Source organism: Canis lupus, chromosome 28 (genome assembly GCF_003254725.2).
Source record: "Canis lupus dingo isolate Sandy chromosome 28, ASM325472v2, whole genome shotgun sequence".
Lineage (NCBI taxonomy): Eukaryota > Metazoa > Chordata > Mammalia > Carnivora > Canidae > Canis > Canis lupus.
The window spans coordinates 33028699-33047280 of record NC_064270.1 but is presented as its reverse complement, the minus strand read 5'-3'; the positions used below and the strand labels follow the sequence as shown (position 1 = coordinate 33047280).

Genomic DNA, 18582 nt, shown 5'->3' with positions numbered 1-18582 from the left:
AGGAACCACGAGTTCATGCTTCCTTCCAGGCCCTGCACGGGGGACCCCTGAGGCTCGATACAGAAAACCACCCACGATACCCAAAACCCAACTTTCAGATCAGGATATTAACTTGCTCCGTTAAATATCTGTGGAACTATCGAAATGCCCAGGTGCCAATACTGCTCCCTCTCATTTCATGGGCATTACAGCCCTGTATTCTCGGCAGGGTGGGCGTGGGCGCACAAGAATAGTTTCAGAGAGAGGCTTCATTAAAAAACAAACAAAAAAAACTTTATTCTCAAATTTATGCCAAAGAGAAGTAAAATGTTCTTCCGATACTTCGTCTCCAAAGCGGCTCTCTGGTTTGTGAACATCTGTCAAGAGCGCATATTTGCAGAGCTCCAAATTGCCCAGATTTTAACATCCAGCTTAGGTAAGCCGCTAGAGTTTAACGACCACACTGCTCCTTATGGAACCAGCACTAGAATAAAAAGGACGCCTGGATTCATCCCAAAGGCATTTCGTTTCTTCTGGATGGTCACAGAATTGGGGTGGGGGTTGCGCTCACACCGTGGCCTCGTGACCTGAGAGCCTCACCACGCCACCCACGCCACTTCTGGGAGCTTCTCCACTGGCCTTCCATTCTCCCGGGCCAAAATTAAGTTCTGCTGGGGACACTGTAGCAGGGCATGTGTTTGACCACTGAGCACCATGTGTGGCCATTAGAAAGAAAAGAAGAATCAATAGGGTTTCATTAAAACAGCAGGCAATCGGGGCGGCCCTGGCTTAATTACAGTTTCAGTAGCATTTGCCTTAATTGGAAAGAATAAAAGAAGTGAAGTGGAGTGAATGAAGAAATTAGCATATCTATCACTGTTGTCACATTGTACTGTGGCCTTAAAACACTGTTCGCTCTTTCGTATCTCTGAAGCTGCGCTCAACCCTGAAAAAAAAAAAAAACAGGAATGGCAATTAGCAAATCCTCAGACTCTACCTTTGTGAAATTCTAATTAAAGTCTTTTATAATCTTTGGGAGGCATTTTTTTAAACCTGCTAGATATGCTAGATACACTTTGCAACATGTCTGTTAATTATGCCGGCGCGACCACGCGGACAGACAGACTGCCAGGGGGGCCATCCTCTCGGGCTGTGTGTTGAAGGCACTTCTGAGCCGGTTTCCACAGCCTGGAGAGGTTGCACGGAGCCTGGTTCCTGCTCAGCCCGGGGCTCCCAAGGGCAGCTTCTGGAATTCTTGCTGCTTCCTGGACTTGCGAACAGTTGCAGACACGGCAAATGTCAGAGCTGGGAGAAGATCCTCAGGCACGGAAGAGCTCAAACCCCACCCAGCCCCATTTTACAGTTGGGGAAACTGAGGCCCAAGATCCCCAGACTTTTTATCAGGCTTGTTTTTTGCTTTTGTTTTGCAGATTCCAGTCTTCTATCCACTCTCTCAATATTTCATCAGATGAAGTTTCCCACTGAAAGAAAATATTGTTGTAAAAGACTAAATTTCATTCACTGGAACTCAAATGTCTTGTTTTCTTTTTTTTTTAAGATTTTATTTATTTGAGAGAGAGAGAACATGCACGTGCGCAGGATCCTGGGGAGTGGTCGGGGGAGGGGAGAGGGGGAATCAGACTCCCCTCTGAGCACAGAGACCCAGGCAGGGCTCGATCCTGGACCCTGGGATCATCACCAGAGCTGAAGTCGGACGCTCAACTGACTGAGCCACCCAGGAGCCCCCTCAAATATTTTCCTTCAGATCATATAATCCAGATAATATTTTCACATGAGCCCAACTAGTGTATTATGTTTAATACAAAGAGCCTCCTCCTTTGGAATAGGTTAATGGGTTAAAATCAGTCTGTGACTGTGAGTTTGGTTTGGATGTGGCCAGGGAAGGGTTTCCCAGATTACAGCCACTGGAGGAGGCACAGCTGACCTTCCCACTGGCTTGGATTCTGGAAAGAAATGTCAAATGCCTAATAAGCCCACAAATCTCACAGAGGTCACAGAGATGGCTAATAAAAGCTTCCGTTTTGTGAGAGTCCATTCTGTGCTGAGTGGTCCCACGGAGGTTCTATTATCCCCACTTTAAAGATAAGACTGAGGCTCACAGAGGAGAAGTTTATTTGTTATTGGTCAAATAAGCCACGAGCCAGGCTTTAAACTCCTATTCGGTTCCAAAGTGCTTCCTCCACCGGCTACACGGCCCTCCCGAGGCACAGGCTCCTGCGGGGCCCGCGCTGTGGGTTCGTGCCCTCCCTGGCAACCGCCTGGCCCCACCGGAGGCCCGTGCAGCCTTGCTGGTGAGGCTCCAACATTTTCCAGGAATATTCCTTCCGAACATTTACCCAGCCCAGGTGCTTCCTTCCAGACCACTGAGGACGGGCACCACTCTTTCGTGATGAGCCCCAGAACAGCGGCCCATTGTGCAGGCCAGGGAGGGGGCGTGTGGCCGTGCTGCGGGGCTGCCTCCGAGGTCAGAGGGTGGTGGTGGGGGGACAGTGGAGAGAGCTCCATGCAGAAAATTACAGGGAGGAAACGACTCTTTGTCCCTCCACAAAGTGGTCATTGGGAAGCGCGTGATTGGCTTCTCAGCAGAGCGTGGCCAGGTCCCGTCCGGGGTCAGTCCTCAGCTCTGTGTCTGCAGAGCACAGGGCGTGAGCTGGGCCCGGGAGCACGTACCCTGCAGCTGCTGCCAGTCACCTCCACTCCAGGCCTCCATTTCCTCATCTATCCCCAGCTACTCCCGTGACATCTGTGATCCGAGGCACCTAGGAGCCCTGTCCCCTCGAGGCCCAGGCTCAGACCAAGGGAGGTCTCAAATAGGAACGAAACAAAGTCATTGCAAGTCTCAGCAGAGCAGCAGAGAACCCCTGTGGGCAGGGGTGGGGAGCGGGGACACCCAGAAATGAAGGCCTGCTAGCAGAGGCAAGTGTCCCACCTCCACGAGGGGCCATCCAGAGCCAAGAGGGCACCTGGTGGGTCAGCTCAGTGGCAGCAATGGCCGCAGCGAATGGGGCCAGCCCCCTCCAAGCCCCTGCTCAATGCCAGGCACGGTCCTGACTCCCTACCGTGTCCCCTTCCAGACCCGCAGCTCCACCCTGTGCTTCGGTTAGGAGCTGGGTGCCGCGGTCGGCCTCCGTCCTCTGCAGACGAGGCTGCTGGAGGTAAAGGTGAAGGAGAGAGAGTCCGCGGGGGGCCACGGTCTATACTCAGCTGAGCTGGATGCAGGCAGACCAGGGGGTGCAGAGCCCCCTCTCATTCCAGCCCCTTAGCAGCCCCACCACCGCTCCTCCCACCAGCCCGGTGCTCAGGCTTCCAGCTGGCTGGTGGAGGGGTCCCCTGACACCCGCAGTAAGGGGGAAAGGTCAAATGTCAAGGAACTTAAGGCTGGAGCTCCATGAGGTTGGACATGCCCACGACACCGCCTGCCCTCTGCTGCCCGCGCCCCTGGGTGTTGGTTCCTGTGTTCTTCTGAGGGACCACAGGCACCAAGGCCCCGCTGCGGAAAGCCAGGAAAGCCCAGTGCGATCAAGCCCACAGGCTTGTGGTTCACAGGTGCGATCACAGGCAAGTGGCTTCACCCCGGCGTCCCAGGAGTTCCTCACCTCTCACGCGGGGACAGCCACGCTCATTTTCCCAGGCTGTCTGCGGAATTAACTGGGGGGATGCATGTGTGGGACCAGACTGCTGTCTTTCTCAGCATTTAGGGCGCCGGGGGACCCACAGAGCCTGGCATGGCACAGGGTTCCCACTTGGAGCAAAAGAAACTTAACATTGCGCTGCCAATCGAGGCCTGCGTAAGGGTCGTGGCCCCACCACTCCCTGACCTGGGCCGGTCCCCTCCTCCTTGGGCCTTCTGGACATTCAGCTTATTTTTATTTTTTCATTTATTGGTGGGGGTGCAAAGGGAGGGGAAGAGGGACAAGTAGACTCCGCACGATGCTCAGAACCCAAGGTGGGACTTGATCCCACGACCCGGAGATCAAGACCTGAGCCGACATCAAGAGTTAGCCGCTCAACCCACTGAGCCCCCCAGGCGCCCCAGCTTCCCCAGCTTCAAAACAGGCAGGTGGAGCTTAGCGATGACGCGGTATCTCCGGCATCTGAACCCTCACGCTCCCCGGGGACTGGAGACTCGCAGGCCACACCCGCGAGCGTGAGGAAGGGCCCCTCCGTGTTCAGCTGCCTCCCCCCCAGTTCACACACTGCTTCTGAAGCACCGACGCCCCCAGCTCCTCGGGCTGCACTGTGGCCTTTCCGACTAGAGGTGGAGGGTCTTCGAGAGGAGACCCCTCTTGGCGCAAGTGAAATGCAGCCGCCACCATTAACTAGGACAAACACCCCCCGTGCGTGGCTTGGCCAGGGGCGCGCATTGGCAGGGCTGGTAATTAGAGGGGGGAAATATCCTTCAGGCAGCTTGGCTGCAGAAAACCATTTTCATTGAAAATATACATTTTGTAATTGTAAATGGAAAGATTACCTGTAATAGCGGTAACAGACCCATTTCCTAATAAGATGAACACCATAGCTGATGAGTGAGGCATCTGTATATAGCTACGTACACCATTTCTGTACCGCAGGCTGCCAATTTGTTTCAGCCGCGAAAAGCGTGATTTAGTGTTTGTAGCATTACCATCTGTTGTCGTTATTACAGAAATTATATATAAACCAGTTAGTAAACACTTTGCCGAGTTGTCTGTTGTTTTGATAATCACCCATAATAACATCTAGCATCAATATGGTCTTTAAACCCGATTTGGGAGTTAATGGAATAAGAGGAGGCAGTCTGTATATGCACCGGGGTAATGTCATTAGGAATGTTTGTGAAGAACAAATTAAATCAGTTGTAAATTGTGCTCTCAAGTCAGCCAGAAAACCAGTCTTGTTCAGGAGAAGGGATTTCTATTTTAACCTCGTGCAGAAAATGCACTTACGCAGATTAAAATAAAATAGGGACTTTGCCGATGGATGGAAGTGGTAATTGCTAGCGCCTTAATGGCTTCCTGTTGGCTGTGTCACGCAGTGGGCACAGCTATTTTAAAAGTTAACCGGCACTCGGGGTCATACTTTCACTGATTCAGTCATTAAACTAGGCTAGACATGTCACTAAATGGCTGATTATTCAAATGATGAGCCTGCTCCATGGTTCCCCGGTGTCGTCTTTTGAGCATGGGGATTTTCAGGGGAAGTTCTCGTAAAATCAACAGGAGATGGATTCAAGTACAAGTCAATGGTAGCACTGGGCTGGGGCCTGGCCCGGGTGGGGGATACCCGCTGGCTTTCTCAGACAGGTTGAGGCGGGCCAGCAGCCACAGTGGCTCAACTTGGTCGCTTGGACATCTCCCGGGTTCCTGGAGAAGACTCGTATTTGTGGATATATCCAAAGGTGGGCCATACTTAGACAAAGCAATGCTGTGCGGGGAAGGAAGCACGCAGAGGTGGTGCCGGGGAACCTGTATTCCGCTGGCAGGCCATCTTCGACATTCTAGCTTGCCCAGTTACATCGCCAGGAGGCAGTGGTAGTGATGGGGAGTGGGGTTGGATCGCAGGTCAGCCTCCAGAGCCTCTGCTCTTTATGGAGACACAGTCCTTCTTCTTACTTACCAGGCTCAAGACCTTTCCCTTGTACCTCCTGAAAAACATTGTCCTACTACCCGCATCTTACAGGCAGGCGGATCGAAGCTTACAGGGAGTCAGGCTTTCTGAGTGAGACCACATAGCTGGCAAGAGGCCCATTCGGGATCAGAATGCAGATCTCAGGGAGCCTGGGATTCTTTCCATGGCGCTGAGCTGTTAAGTAGATGGGACCAAAAATGGACATTTTCCTAGGCACTCGGAAGTCGAGAGCATCAGAAGAAGAAGAAGCAGGAGAAGAAGATGTCAAGAACATCCCTGTGGGGTGGGGAGCAGTGGTGACAGGAAGGATGGCTCTAGAAGATGAGCTCTAGAGTCCAGTCTGGTGACCAGGGAGCTAGTCTACTTGGCAGCTGCAGAAGGTGGCTTTGTGGGAAGCTGGGGAGGAGATAGAGGAAGTCCTCTAACAAGTGCTAGTCCCAACATGGAGCCCAGTGGGAGTTAGAGATGGTTGCCAAGGCCATAGGAAGGGCTGGGCCATCCAAAGGACTGGCTGGATGCCAAGGCTCTGACAACATTTAGCTGCGAACACAGAGCCTAATGCAATGTTTTCTGAAGAGCAGACACCCTTAAGATAACCAACCATCCTTAAGATGATTTTCAATGGTCCACATTATAAACTCATTTACTTTTTAAAAAAATGTTTATTAGCTAAGATATAAATAGCACATCATGTCTGCGCTACAAAATAAATTTGGTTCTAAAGGAAATTTTTCTAAAAGGAGCCTAAGTGCAAATAGTGAGACTATTTTTAAAATATTAAGTAGACGGTAGTACAGATGATATATAGACATGGCAGCAATCATAAGGAGAATGACTCAAGTTTGGCCTCTGGAGTCAGGATGACCTTGGCTCAAATTCCTGAGTGATCTGAGGTCAGTCTTAGCCTCTCCCAGTTGATTTCATGGGGTAAAACACAGGGCTGATGAGGACAGCGAAAGCCATCAGAATACCTAGAAATGCTCAACATCAGGGCCAGTCACAAAAACAAAAGGGCCCGATCCTTTCTTCCAAGGAGCGCCCAAGACGTGTCAGCTCACCACTCAATGTTCTGTGTTAGGGCATATTCGCTCAACGGTTGCAAAATCTGAACGTGCTAAGAAGCAAAGCCCACCAGGGGCCACCACCCCGATGCCAATAAATGCAGCACTCACCCCAGGGGCCAGACGTGGCCCCTGGATGGCCCAAGCCCAGGTGTTTTAAGTTTTTGTTTGTTGTGATAAATGAGGGATCTGAGGTCTAGAAAAGTCTGGTCATTTGTTCAAGATCGCAGAGCAAATTAAGGCCAGAGCCAGTATGAGATGTCCCTCGGTGAGCCCTGTGGTTGCTATCATCACTTTGAGTCGTCACAACCAGACTCCAAGGAGAATACCATCACCACCATCTTCATGCTCTACACAACAAGGCAGAGGCACAGAGAGGGCTAACCACTGGGCCACAGTCACGCAGCTTGGACCTTGCAACAGCCACAACAGCCAAGCAGTCTGTACCCGGGTGGAGAGCCACCGTGAATAGGCAAACTATGCCCCGAGGGCCAAATCCCTGCCTGCTGTTTGTTTTGTAATGGCTGGTTAGGTACCAATAGTTTCGACATGAGTAAATTAATAGTTGGGAAAAAATTAAAAGTAGAATGTTTCGTGACATGTAAAAATTACACGAAAATTCAAATTTTCATGTCCCTAAATAAAGTTTTATTGGGAGACAGCCACTCGTTCATTTATGTATGGTCCCTGTCTGCTTTTGTGCTAACACGGCAGAGCTGAGGAGCAAAGCTTGAAATATCTCCCATCTGGCCTTTTGCAGAGAAAGTTCGTTGCCATCACCCCCCTCATCCTTCACTATACACTATACTGCCCTTAGCAGTTCCGTAAACAAAGTGAAGAAGGGAGAAGGAAGGGCTTTTGTCTCAGGAGAATAAACAGTGGGGAGTAAAAGGAAAGGAAGAACAAAGCAAGAGAGAAATAAAGAACCATCCATGTTGCCAAGCCAAGAAGGCTCAGTTGTGGGCATGCGGCTCCTCACACCACGATCACAAAGGTAAAAGGGAGAAGTCCTGGGCTTCGGGAATAAATCCTTCCCCCCAGCTGGCCCAGCCCGGCCCAGGGTGATAACAGGGTGGAAATCCACACCCAAGTGACACCAGGAAGGTGCCCCTGAGACCGGGGCACCGTAGAAATACTTTAGGTGCTTGAGTATTTTTCATAAATTCATGTAATTATTTTAATTAAAAATCTTTAAAATATTAATGGGGGAGGGGGGATCCAAAGCAGAGTTAATTATAGCCGCTCCACTCGCCACATGTACTTAAGACTCCGTCAGCTTTCCCATTAGGAACCGCTGCTTTTCAGGGGGGTTATAATTCAACCAAAGAAATTGGCCACAGGCTGAGGCTTGACATGCAGGTTCGCAGGGTGGGAATTAATTGTCTAATTGATTTGAATATTCAAGGCCTCTACGTGGAAGGGGGTGAAAATCGTGTGTTGTCATTCGAGGGAGGGTTGGCCTCCAGACACCTGCCTTTCTGTGGCTCGGCAGTTATCACCGCCCCTATTAAAACCCCACCAGCCATCATTACAGTTCAAATATATATACCTATGTGTGCTTTGCCCCGACAGGTTCTAAGTACCTTACTTAGCTCTTAAATTCATGTCTAAGTTTGCCCTCAAATGAGCTTCATTAATCTGGAAAGGAGAGGTTTTTGCCTGTTCATGTGAATGTGTTTTAAAATAAGCCTTTTCGGTTTTGGTAGCTTCGGTATACAACCAGCAGCAATCGCAGGCTTACCTTCCCTGGGCTGAAATCTGATCATTAAACCAACTTCACTATTAGGGGGAATATCTGGCTGGAAAATGCATTTTATCCCTGAAGAATATGCCATATTAGTGAGAAAATTACTCTAAATGGGAACAAAGCTGACAACCGCTGCTTGCAGACTAATGGCCTAGTGTATATATCGCACCCAAAAAGCATGTCATCACCCAGCTGTTGAGCAAATCACTGGCGTGAGATTCTGGTTGGCAGAAATGGGACATTACAGATGTCGAAAAGGTTTTAGGGATTTTGGTGGGTTTCTCCCTCCTCCTTTCATTAAAGCCAACGGACCTGGTATCCGCATAACCCGAAATCCAGGTGAGCACGATGCTGTGACTCTGTGGAGGTGGCCGCCAGCAGGTAGAAATGCATCCTATTCTTGCTTCCACGGGGGATTATGCGGGAGCCATTTAATGCAAAACCGCATCCTGTGAATAGCAGAGTATTTTCTCACCCACTGCAGAGTTGTTCAACTCAGCCTATTTAGGGACATGGAGGATGCCCTGGAGCCCCGCAGACAACAGGAGATGACAGGGCAACCACCCTTATTGCAAGGGAGAAAAACCCTATTGCCGCATTGCACGGTAAATGCAGTGGCGAAGAGGGAAGGAGGAACAGGACCCTCAGAAATCTTCAAGATCAAAATGGAAACGCTGCAATAAGGGGAAAAAATATGTTTGTTTCATTTTCAATCCTGATACTAGCTTCCTCGTGAGAACGGATTCAAATTTAGGGCCATTTTCCATGCCTGTTAAAGGGGAAAGTGGCACCCATTTTAATAAAGTCCAAGAACACTCATTAGTAGAATGCAATTTCCATCCGCCTACAAACATAGTGGAAGTCATGTTGGTGACTCAGAACATTCAAAGAGAGGGCACCCCGGTGCTCTGTGTCTCTTGAAGGAGGGTCTGCAAAGTATGTGGATCTCACTCATCTGTGGCATTTATGGAACAAAACAAACGAACAAAGAAAAAAAGAGACCAACCAGGAAACAAGCTCTTCACCCTAGAGAACAGACTGAGGATTCGAGGGGGCGTGAGGGGTGAAACAAGTGATGAGGATTAAGAGTACGCTTAGTGTGATGAGCGCGGGTGATGTATGGGAGTGTTGGATCTTGATACTGCACACCCAAAACTAATATAACACTGTATGTTAACTATACTGGAACTACAATTAGAAAAGAAAAGAAAAAAAGAGGAAGGAAAGGAAAGGAAAGAAAAAGGAAAGGAAAGGAAAGGAAAGGAAAGGAAAGGAAAGGAAAGGAAAGGAAAGGAAAGGAAAGGAAGGAGAGGAGAGGAGAGGAGAGGAGAGGAGAGGAGAGGAGAGGAGAGGAGAGGAGAGGAGAGGAGAGGAGAGGAGAGGAGAGGAGAGGAAAGGAAAGGAAAGGAAAGGAAAGGAAAGGAAAGGAAAGGAAAGGAAAGGAAAGGAAAGGAAAGGAAAGGAAAGGAAAGGACGTGGCCAAGAACACAGAAGTTTAGATTGGCAAAGCCCATGAACCATAGGATAGTTTTTTATAGCCTGAAATACTCACACATTGAACTAAAAAGGCAGATAAATGAACTGAGACAATAGTCAAGGAGCCAGGAATTGCCACCCTGCACAGTAGAGAGAGATGGGGTGCCAGCTACTCCCCACAGTATGCCTTGTGGCCCCTCACCCAGAACCAACTGGCATCTCCAAGAAAGTACCATTTCTGATCTTCTTTCCATCAACATGCAGTTCTGGGCACCAGAAACAAGCATTTTGCCTGCATCTGCCCTGAGAATATAGTTAGATATCCATGGACTCTTCAAGGTCAAAGCCACATACCCTTTTCAGTCATGTATAGAACACGGACAGTCATTCTGTTGGAAGAGCTCATGTCTCATGTATGTCTTAAGAAACCCTCAAATAAGAACCCTGCTTGTGATCCCGTGGTATTCAAGCAAACAGCAAGTTGGTGATAATTACTCAGCTCTTACTCACTGAGCTACAACTATGAGCAAGGCACTCTTCCAGGCACAGCAAAGGCTCAAAGTACATCTAGAAGAGGAAGATTCTACAGGAGAAGACAATTAATAATGCAAAGCAATACCTCATTGGATGCTCAAGCTGGAAGGAAGCTTGGCGGCCATTTGGTCCAATGCGCCCATCTTACAGCTGAGGAATCAGATCCAAAAAATGGAAATGGCTTGCCTGGCTTGTGGCTGAATCAGAGACACAACTGTTCCATTGATCATATTCGTATTATATTATTTAAAACCAATATAATTATTACAGTGGGCCACGCATGCGCTTGGTTTCCACACAGTCTTTGAAACAACCCTACAAGGTAGGGGGTATTATTCCTCCAATTTACAGGTGAGGAAAGTCTCAGAGAGTTGTCAGCTGTCCGAGGTCACACAATTTGTCACAGAGCCTGCCCAGATTTCAACCCAACCCCATCTGTTTCCAGAGCCATTTTTGTCATCCATTAGGCTCTGAAAAATAAGAGGATGAAGGGTGTTCCATGCCCCGCATCTGCTTGGGAACTGCCAGTTCATCCTCAAAGACTCACTGAGCTGATCTTGGCTTCTCTGCAGCCCCTCCTGACCCCTGGCACTGACACTCTCCACTCTGTGGGCTTCCTCTGGCAGCTTCCATCTCACTGTGCTGGATTTGTGTCTCTGTGCCCCACACCAGGTCCTGCTTCCTACACCCCCAGCCTACAACACAGGGCTTGGCATACAGCAGGCGCCCAGAAAATATCAACTGAATGAATTCAGGGAATCCTCCACACCCAAACCCCACTTACCACTCCTTTCTGGTGCTGCAGAGCTGCCCTTGCCTATACTTCCAGCCAGATCTTCCACCCACACCGTACCCCAGGCAGGTGCAGAGTTGACACAAGCTCCCCGGTTTCCTTCCACTAGTGACCTTTTCAGGGGACACAGCTATTCTGTCACAGCGCCCCTTCCAACACACACACATAGTCACTAGAAACTAAACCCCTTCCTCTAGGAGACTCTTCTTGTCCCCACCTCTCCTCTCCCTGGACCCCACCCCCTTCTTTCCAGCCTCCCCTATATACTCGTGTTGGCCCTCACCCATCACTATCTGTTTTTATTCTGGATGGGAAAGAAGGAGACCCCACAGAGGGAGGAAGGGGCTCTCTTGGAGGCCATGGTTGGCACACCTATCATACAACCAGATCTTAACACTGTTGGGATGGCCTTCTCCTACCTCTTCTCTTGAGTATTCTGATGCATCTTGCCTTGACCTTCAGTGGCATTACCAAATGCTCCTTTTGTTATCCTGATTTCAGTGAGTTCCCAGGAAGTTGGGAGGGGGGGGTGAAGAAGCACTTAGCAAGCAGCAAACACCATCCTTTCACTTAATGAAACCCAACCAGTAATAAAAGCAACCTAATGCTACAACTTTGATCTGCTGAGTGATTAAAAAGACAAAATTTTAGAAAAATAAATTATTCTGGATTTTCAAGAAAACCCAAAAAATGCTGTTATTCTCAGTAGGGATAAATCAATCATCTCCTGAAAATTCCAGCAGATTTTAAGCAAATGCTGAAATGCATGCTTTCATCAATGATGGGAAGATTGAAAGCTCCTGAGAATATAAAATCCTACTATCATCTCACCAACTTGTTCAAGTATTGAAATACAATAAAGATATTTACCTCAAACTACCAAAAGTACTTTTTTTTCTTTTTTTCTGAAAATTCAGAATACAGTATCCTCAATCTGGAATGTTTTTTAAAGCTCTTGTTCACTGAAGGCCTGCATGTGCCAACCTTGACTTTTTTATCCATTAAATGAACAGTATTTGATGTAATCACCCAAAGTCCTGAGAGGAAAGGATCATTAGCCTATTTTGCAGATGCAGAGCATGAGTTCAAATAACCTGTCCAGGTGTGCACAGCTTGATGGGGGGTAGTGTCAGGATCCTCATCCAGGTCTGTCTATGCACTTTCCAATCCAGCTCTGTCACCTTAGAATATTCTGGGGTTTAGGGTGAATCCTTACCAACCCTAATGTGTCCTGGGATATTAATTTTTTTTATTACAGCAAGGGGGAGGATTGTTTGTTTTAATAAATCTTCATGAGTCTACTTACCCGTCTCTTTTGTTCACTCACCTCTTGTTCTCACTTCTCCTGTGTGTCTTAGGGTACAAAAGAAGAATGGTCTGAACTGTCTGGTTTTGGAGACTCTGGGTGAACAGACTAAGGTCAGGGCCACCTGCTGGAGACGTAAAATGTGGTGACGCCAAAGGCAGCTCCATGCAACTTAAGGGACTTTCCTAAAATTTCACTTTTCTACCAAATCCTGAGATGAACCCTAGCCTCCTGACCTGATAAGCCCATCCAGGACCCATAGCATCTGCATAAATGAGAAAAAAAAAAAAAAGGAACTGTACAAACATAAGGGACAAGGGTACTCACAGCAGGAATTTAAGAATGCAAATTGAAAAACCAAAAATATGACTCTTTGCCTATCAGATTAGTTTTTAAAAATCTCATAAACAACAGCTCTGTGTGCTGAAGAGGGTGTGATAAACTTTTATACTTTGCTTGTGGGAAGATAATTAAAACACTTCTTTAAGAAAACAACTGAGGGATGCATATAAGAACCTTAAAAATGCTCATCCCCTGAATTAATGACTCTTTTGAGGTCTCTAACTCAACCAAACAATCTAAAATTCTAAAAATTCTTTGCCACATTGTTTAGTGAAACATATATACACAACATATATACACAAACATCAAAAAAAAAAAAAAAAAAAAAAAAAACAAGCCACAAGAATAAAATGGTTCGGTAACATGTGCTACAGATACAAAAAAGGCAGGATAGAGTAAAATACCAGGCAACTATGAAAACTGTTCCTGTAAAATTGCATGATTCAATTTTTTTAATTACATGCACTTATTACAAATACTTATAAGAACAAAAAGTAAAAAGAAATATGTTAAAATCTTAACAGTGACATTCCCTAAGAAATTGCATTGCTTTTATTTCTTGTATTCTTGTTTTACCTTTTTACACTTTATTTTATAATAAAAAAAGAAACCTCTAATATTCTATTTACACAGCACTTACAACAACATAGCAATAGGTAGGTTATTATATTCATGGGAAAGAACAGAGAAAGATAAAAAGAACATGATTCAATTTTGATATTAAAAAAAAGAAAGGCATGAAAATATTACAGTGGAGGGATAAAACGTAATTATACCTTGTCTAGTTTTCTATATTTTCCCAAATTTATACACAATAAAAGTTTTCATAATTATAAAAAAAATTCTTTATTGTTTTTGAAAAGTGGCTTTATTAATTGTTGTTAGCTAGAAAATGGAAACTAAAACTGCGAGCCAGAGGGGCATCCCTGAGGAGGGCTCTGATGTGGAGCCCGCTCCCTTTGTTTAAAAACAAAACCAACAAGGGCACCTGGGTAGTTCAGGGGTTGAGTGGCTGCCTTTGGCTCAGGGTATGATTCTGGAGACCCGGGATCGAGTCCCACGTCAGGCTCCCTGCATGGAGCCTGCTTCAACCTCTGCCTGTGTCTCTGCCTCTCTCTGTGTCTCTCATGAGTAAATAAATAAAATCTTGAAAAAAAAAAAAAAAAACCCAACCAAACAACCAAATGGTGTTAAGGACTGTTAACCAGGTGTTAGACACAAGTCATCACAAACTGATCCTTGATCCTTGCCTGATCAGGAAATCAGAGACATGAGTGAAGAGAGGGCAGCTTTCACATCAGGCACCCAGAGCCCTGGACCCTCTAAGATCCACACTCATGCTGACACCCACTGGAGGAGACCCCGGCAGGGCCACTGGGCTGGGGTCGCTGCTGTGGGTGCCTATCTGACCACCATGCCAACAGGCCCTGCACAAAGGAACTAGGCCAATAGGGCATCAAATCCCCTTTCCTCTCTTCACAGACACAGGGTTTCCATCCCAAGGGAAAACTTATCCTCCTGAGATGAGGGGGCAGAGGCAATGAAAATGCCGTTAGGGTGTTGTGACCGAGGTCTCCTGCCTGGGGCGCTGTGGGCATTTCAGTGCACGGCCCACTCGTGATGGACGGGGATTCAGACGGGGCAGGAAGAAAAGTGGTAGCCTTAGTAGGAAAAGGCAAACATACATGGGGACAAAATAAACAAAGTAAAGCAAAAATATTTTTTTAAATTTTTAAGAAAGGGCAGCCCAGGTGGCTCAGTGGTTTAGCGCTGCCTTCAGACCAGGGTGTGATCCTGGAGACCTGGGATCGAGTCCCATGTCAGGCTCTCTGCATGGAGCCTGCTTCTCCCTCCGCCTGTGTCTCTGCCTCTCTCTCTCTCTCTCCTCTGTGTATTCTCATGAATAAATGAATAAAATCTTTTTAAAAAAATTAAAGAAAGAGGGGCGCTGCAGTGGCTCAGTCCGTGGAGCGTTTGACTTCTGATTTCAGCTCCGGTCATGATCTCAGTCAGGGTCCTGGGATCGAGCCCCTGATAGGGGTCCCTGCTCCTCACAGAGTCTGCTTGGGGTTCTCTCTCTCCCTCTCCCTCTGCCTCTTCTACTCCTGCTCTCTCTCTCTCTCTCTCTCTTAGACAGATAGATGATAGATGATAGATAGATAAAATCTTTTTTAAAAATCTCCATTTCTCACTGTAGCAGGAGAATGAATCATGTCTCTCGTGGCCCCAAACCCATCCTCCTCCCCTGCCTGGGCCCCTCAACCAGCAAACAGAATTGCTGAACTCCTGACCCGAAGGCCGTATTGATTGGAGCTGATGCTGAGGAGTTATGCCCAGAGGTCATGATGACATCACCAGTGCCTAACGCTGGCTCCGCTTATTTTGCTTAAAAAAAAAAAAAAAAAACTTACGATTGCCCCAGATCAAGTGCATCTCTGTGTGAATAAAGGCAGTGTTATGTACTGAGGGGTGCCTCCCTCCGGGGACTAGTTTGAGTTCTGAAGGCTACCAGGCCACACCGAGCACTCAGCACGAGGGTGCCCAGCACGTGGGCAGCATCTGTGAAGTACTGGCTGGCAGGAGGGAACCCCAGGCCCCAATACCTGCAGCAGGGCATCCAGGAGAAGGTGGTGGCAGCCCCCGGGCTCATGAGCACACTCCTAAAGGCTGGATCTCCCACAGCACCTTAAGTGAGAGGCCGGGATAGGCCGGCAGCCAAATAACTTAGCATCTAAACCAGCAATCGTCAGAAGTGTGAACCAGCACTGTGACTATGAAGGCAGAGACAGCTACAGTAAACTGGGACTGCCCCAGGCAGGCTGAGCAGCGGGCTCACCCTGACAAGAACAGCAGTGTCCGCGTGCCGGAGAATGTTCCAGAAATGCTGCACATTGAGGTCCTTTAAGTCTCATACTGAGGGACTGAGGGTTAACCACTTAGTACTCCCTCTTAGAATGAGAGCCCGGATGACATGGGATACAGGAGACACAGGGGGTTTTGTCTGTTGATTGAGGGATAATTCACAAAGCATGAAACAACCCATATTAAGTAAACCGTTGAAAGAATTCGATACGTGTACACACCTGAATAACCACCATGAAAATCAGAATGTGGAACATTTTCATGACCCCAAAGAGTTTCCTCCTATCCCTTTGCAGTTGGTCCCCACTCCAAGCCCCAGCCCCAGCCCCAGCCCCAGCCCCAGGCAGCAACTTGCTCTGCTGTCATTCACTATAGATTGGTTCTTCCTATTCCACAAGCTCATGTAAATGGAATCATATATTGGGTTCTCCTTCGTGTCTGGCATCTTTTGATCAGCATCATCCGTGTCGCATGTATCTGTAGGTCATTTCTTTTTACTGCTGCATGTAGTCTTCCGGGTGAAACAGCACAGTTGGTACGTCCATTCACTGTTGACGGATATTCGAGGCTATTACGAATAAAGCTTCTATGAATATTCTTGTACATGTCTTCTTGAACACAAGAAATGTTTTCATTCCTTTTGCATAAACACCTGGGTGTGGAATTTGGGGTCATATGATAAGGTACGTTAACCTTTGTGAAGAAACTTCCAAGATGTTTTATAAAGTGATCGTTCCGTTTCTTTCACTCCCACCAAGGAATGTGTGAGAGTTCCAGTTGCTTCCAGAATCTCACCAATACTTAATATTGTCGGCTTTTTTAATTTTAGCCACCCTCGTGGATGAGTAGGCTACCTCACGATTTTAATTTGCATTTATCTGGCGACCACTGATTCTGAAATTCTCTCATGCACTTATTGACTGTTCCTACATCTTCTTTTGTCAAATATCTTTTCAAATGTTTTAAGGGGTGCCTGGGTGGCCTAGTAGGTTAAGCATCTAACTTCAGCTCAGGTCATGATCTCAGTGTCCTGGGATGGATTCCCACGTCAGGCTCCCAGCTTAGCAGTGAGTCTGCTTGTCCTTCTCCCTCTGCCATTCCCCCAAATCATGCTCATTCTCTCTCCCTCTCTCAAAGAAATAAGTAAATAAATAAAATCTTTAAAGAAATGAAGCTGTTTGTCTTCTCATTATTGAGCTATAGGAGTTCTTTGTCTATTTTAAATACAAGACCTTTTCTAAGTATATATATATATATATATATATATATATATATATATATATATTGCAAATATTTTCTGTCTAGGACTTGTCTACTCATTTTCTTAATGGCATCTTTCAAAGAACAGAGGTTTTAAATGTTAATGAGGTTCATTTTACCAATTTTTTTGTTAAAGGTTTGTCTTTTTTGTGGCCTAAGAAACTTTGCCTACTCTCAAATCACAAAGATCTTCTCATATTTTTTTTCTAAAAGTTTTGGAGTTTTAACCCTTACATTTAGGTCCATGATCCATCTTCATATTTGTTGTATGAGTCAGGAGCAAAGTTCATTTTTTTTTCCCACAAGGATATCAAGTTTTGCAACACCATTTGTTGAAAAAGACTATCCTTACCCTACTAAAGTTTTCTGGCATCTTTGTCAAATGTCACTTGCCCATAGATATTTGGGTATATTTCTGGATTCTCTCTTCTGTTCCACTGATCTATATTTCTATATTTATGCTGATAGGATAGCTACTTTTTTACTATAGGCTTACAGTAAGTCTTAAAATGAAATAAGTTCAAAGTTTAATAAATAAACTTTATTTTTAAATTATTTTTGGCTTGTCAATTTCTACCAAAAAAAAAAAAAAAGGCTGTGAGATTTTTGACTGCTATTCCATTGAATCAACAGATTTATTTGGGAGATAACTGAAATCAAAACAATATTGGCTTTTCTTATCCATGAGCATGGTATAGCTCTTCATTTATTTAGTTTCCTTATTTCATCAGTAACATTCTAAGGTTTTCAGTAAAGATATGTATTTCATATTTGCCCCTAAGTATTTAGTGTTTTTATGTCATGGAAAGGGTATTTTAATTTAATTTTTCAATTGTTCATTAGTGTATAAAAATACTATTGATTTTTTCACAGTGACCTGTGCCTACATTTTACCATGAATTTTAGTAGATTTTTTTTTGTCAATTTCTTAGGATTCTCTGCATAACAATCATGTTAATAATGATAGTTTTACTTCCTCCTTTATACACTGATGCTTCTTATTTCTTTTTCTTGTCTTATTGTACAGGCCAAGACTTCCATTACAATGCTGAATAGAAGAGGTGAGAGCAAACATCCTCGTTTTTTCCTAATCTTACAGGAAAAGTAGCTAGTCTTTTACCATTATGTATGATATACAGCATAGGTTTTTCATAGATATCTTTTAACAAATTGAAGACATTTCCTTCTGTCTCTAGTTAGTTTTGGGGTTGTTGTTGTTGTTTTTAATCATAAATGTGTGTTGACTACAAACATTTTTTCCACATAAACTGAAATTATCATATGGCTTTTCTACTTTATGCTGCCAAATGGTGACTTACTGTGGTTGATTTTTATTTTTTATTTTTTTCCAAGTTTTTATTTAAATTCAGGTTAAAGGATGCCTAGGTGGCTCAGGAGATGAGCATCTGCCTTAAGCTCAGGATGTAATCCTGGGTCCAAGGATCTAGTCCCATAACAGGCTCCCTATAGGGAGCCTGCTTCTCCCTCTGCCTATGTCTCTGTCTCTCTGTGTGTCTCTCTTGAGTAAATAAAAAAAAAATCTTTAAAACAAATAAATAAATTCCAGTTGAATATTCATTTCAGGTGTAGAATT

At 45.9% G+C, this 18582-nt stretch overlaps 1 long non-coding RNA gene across 3 annotated transcripts in view; it reads right to left on the bottom strand.

Annotated features, from left to right (window-relative positions):
- Positions 1-251: 251 nt before the first annotated feature.
- The window catches only part of LOC118352691 (uncharacterized), an 88251-nt gene continuing 69920 nt past the window's right edge, over positions 252-18582 (bottom strand). Inside the window, exons 4-6 of one of the 3 annotated variants that reach the window (XR_004810227.2) lie at positions 12546-12651; positions 10511-10622; positions 252-925 (exon numbers count right to left, since the gene is read on the bottom strand). This is a non-coding gene — a long non-coding RNA (uncharacterized LOC118352691). The remainder of the gene's footprint in view (positions 926-10510; positions 10623-12545; positions 12652-18582) is intronic. The other 2 variants (XR_004810228.2, XR_007406824.1) reach the window with 2 other exon arrangements.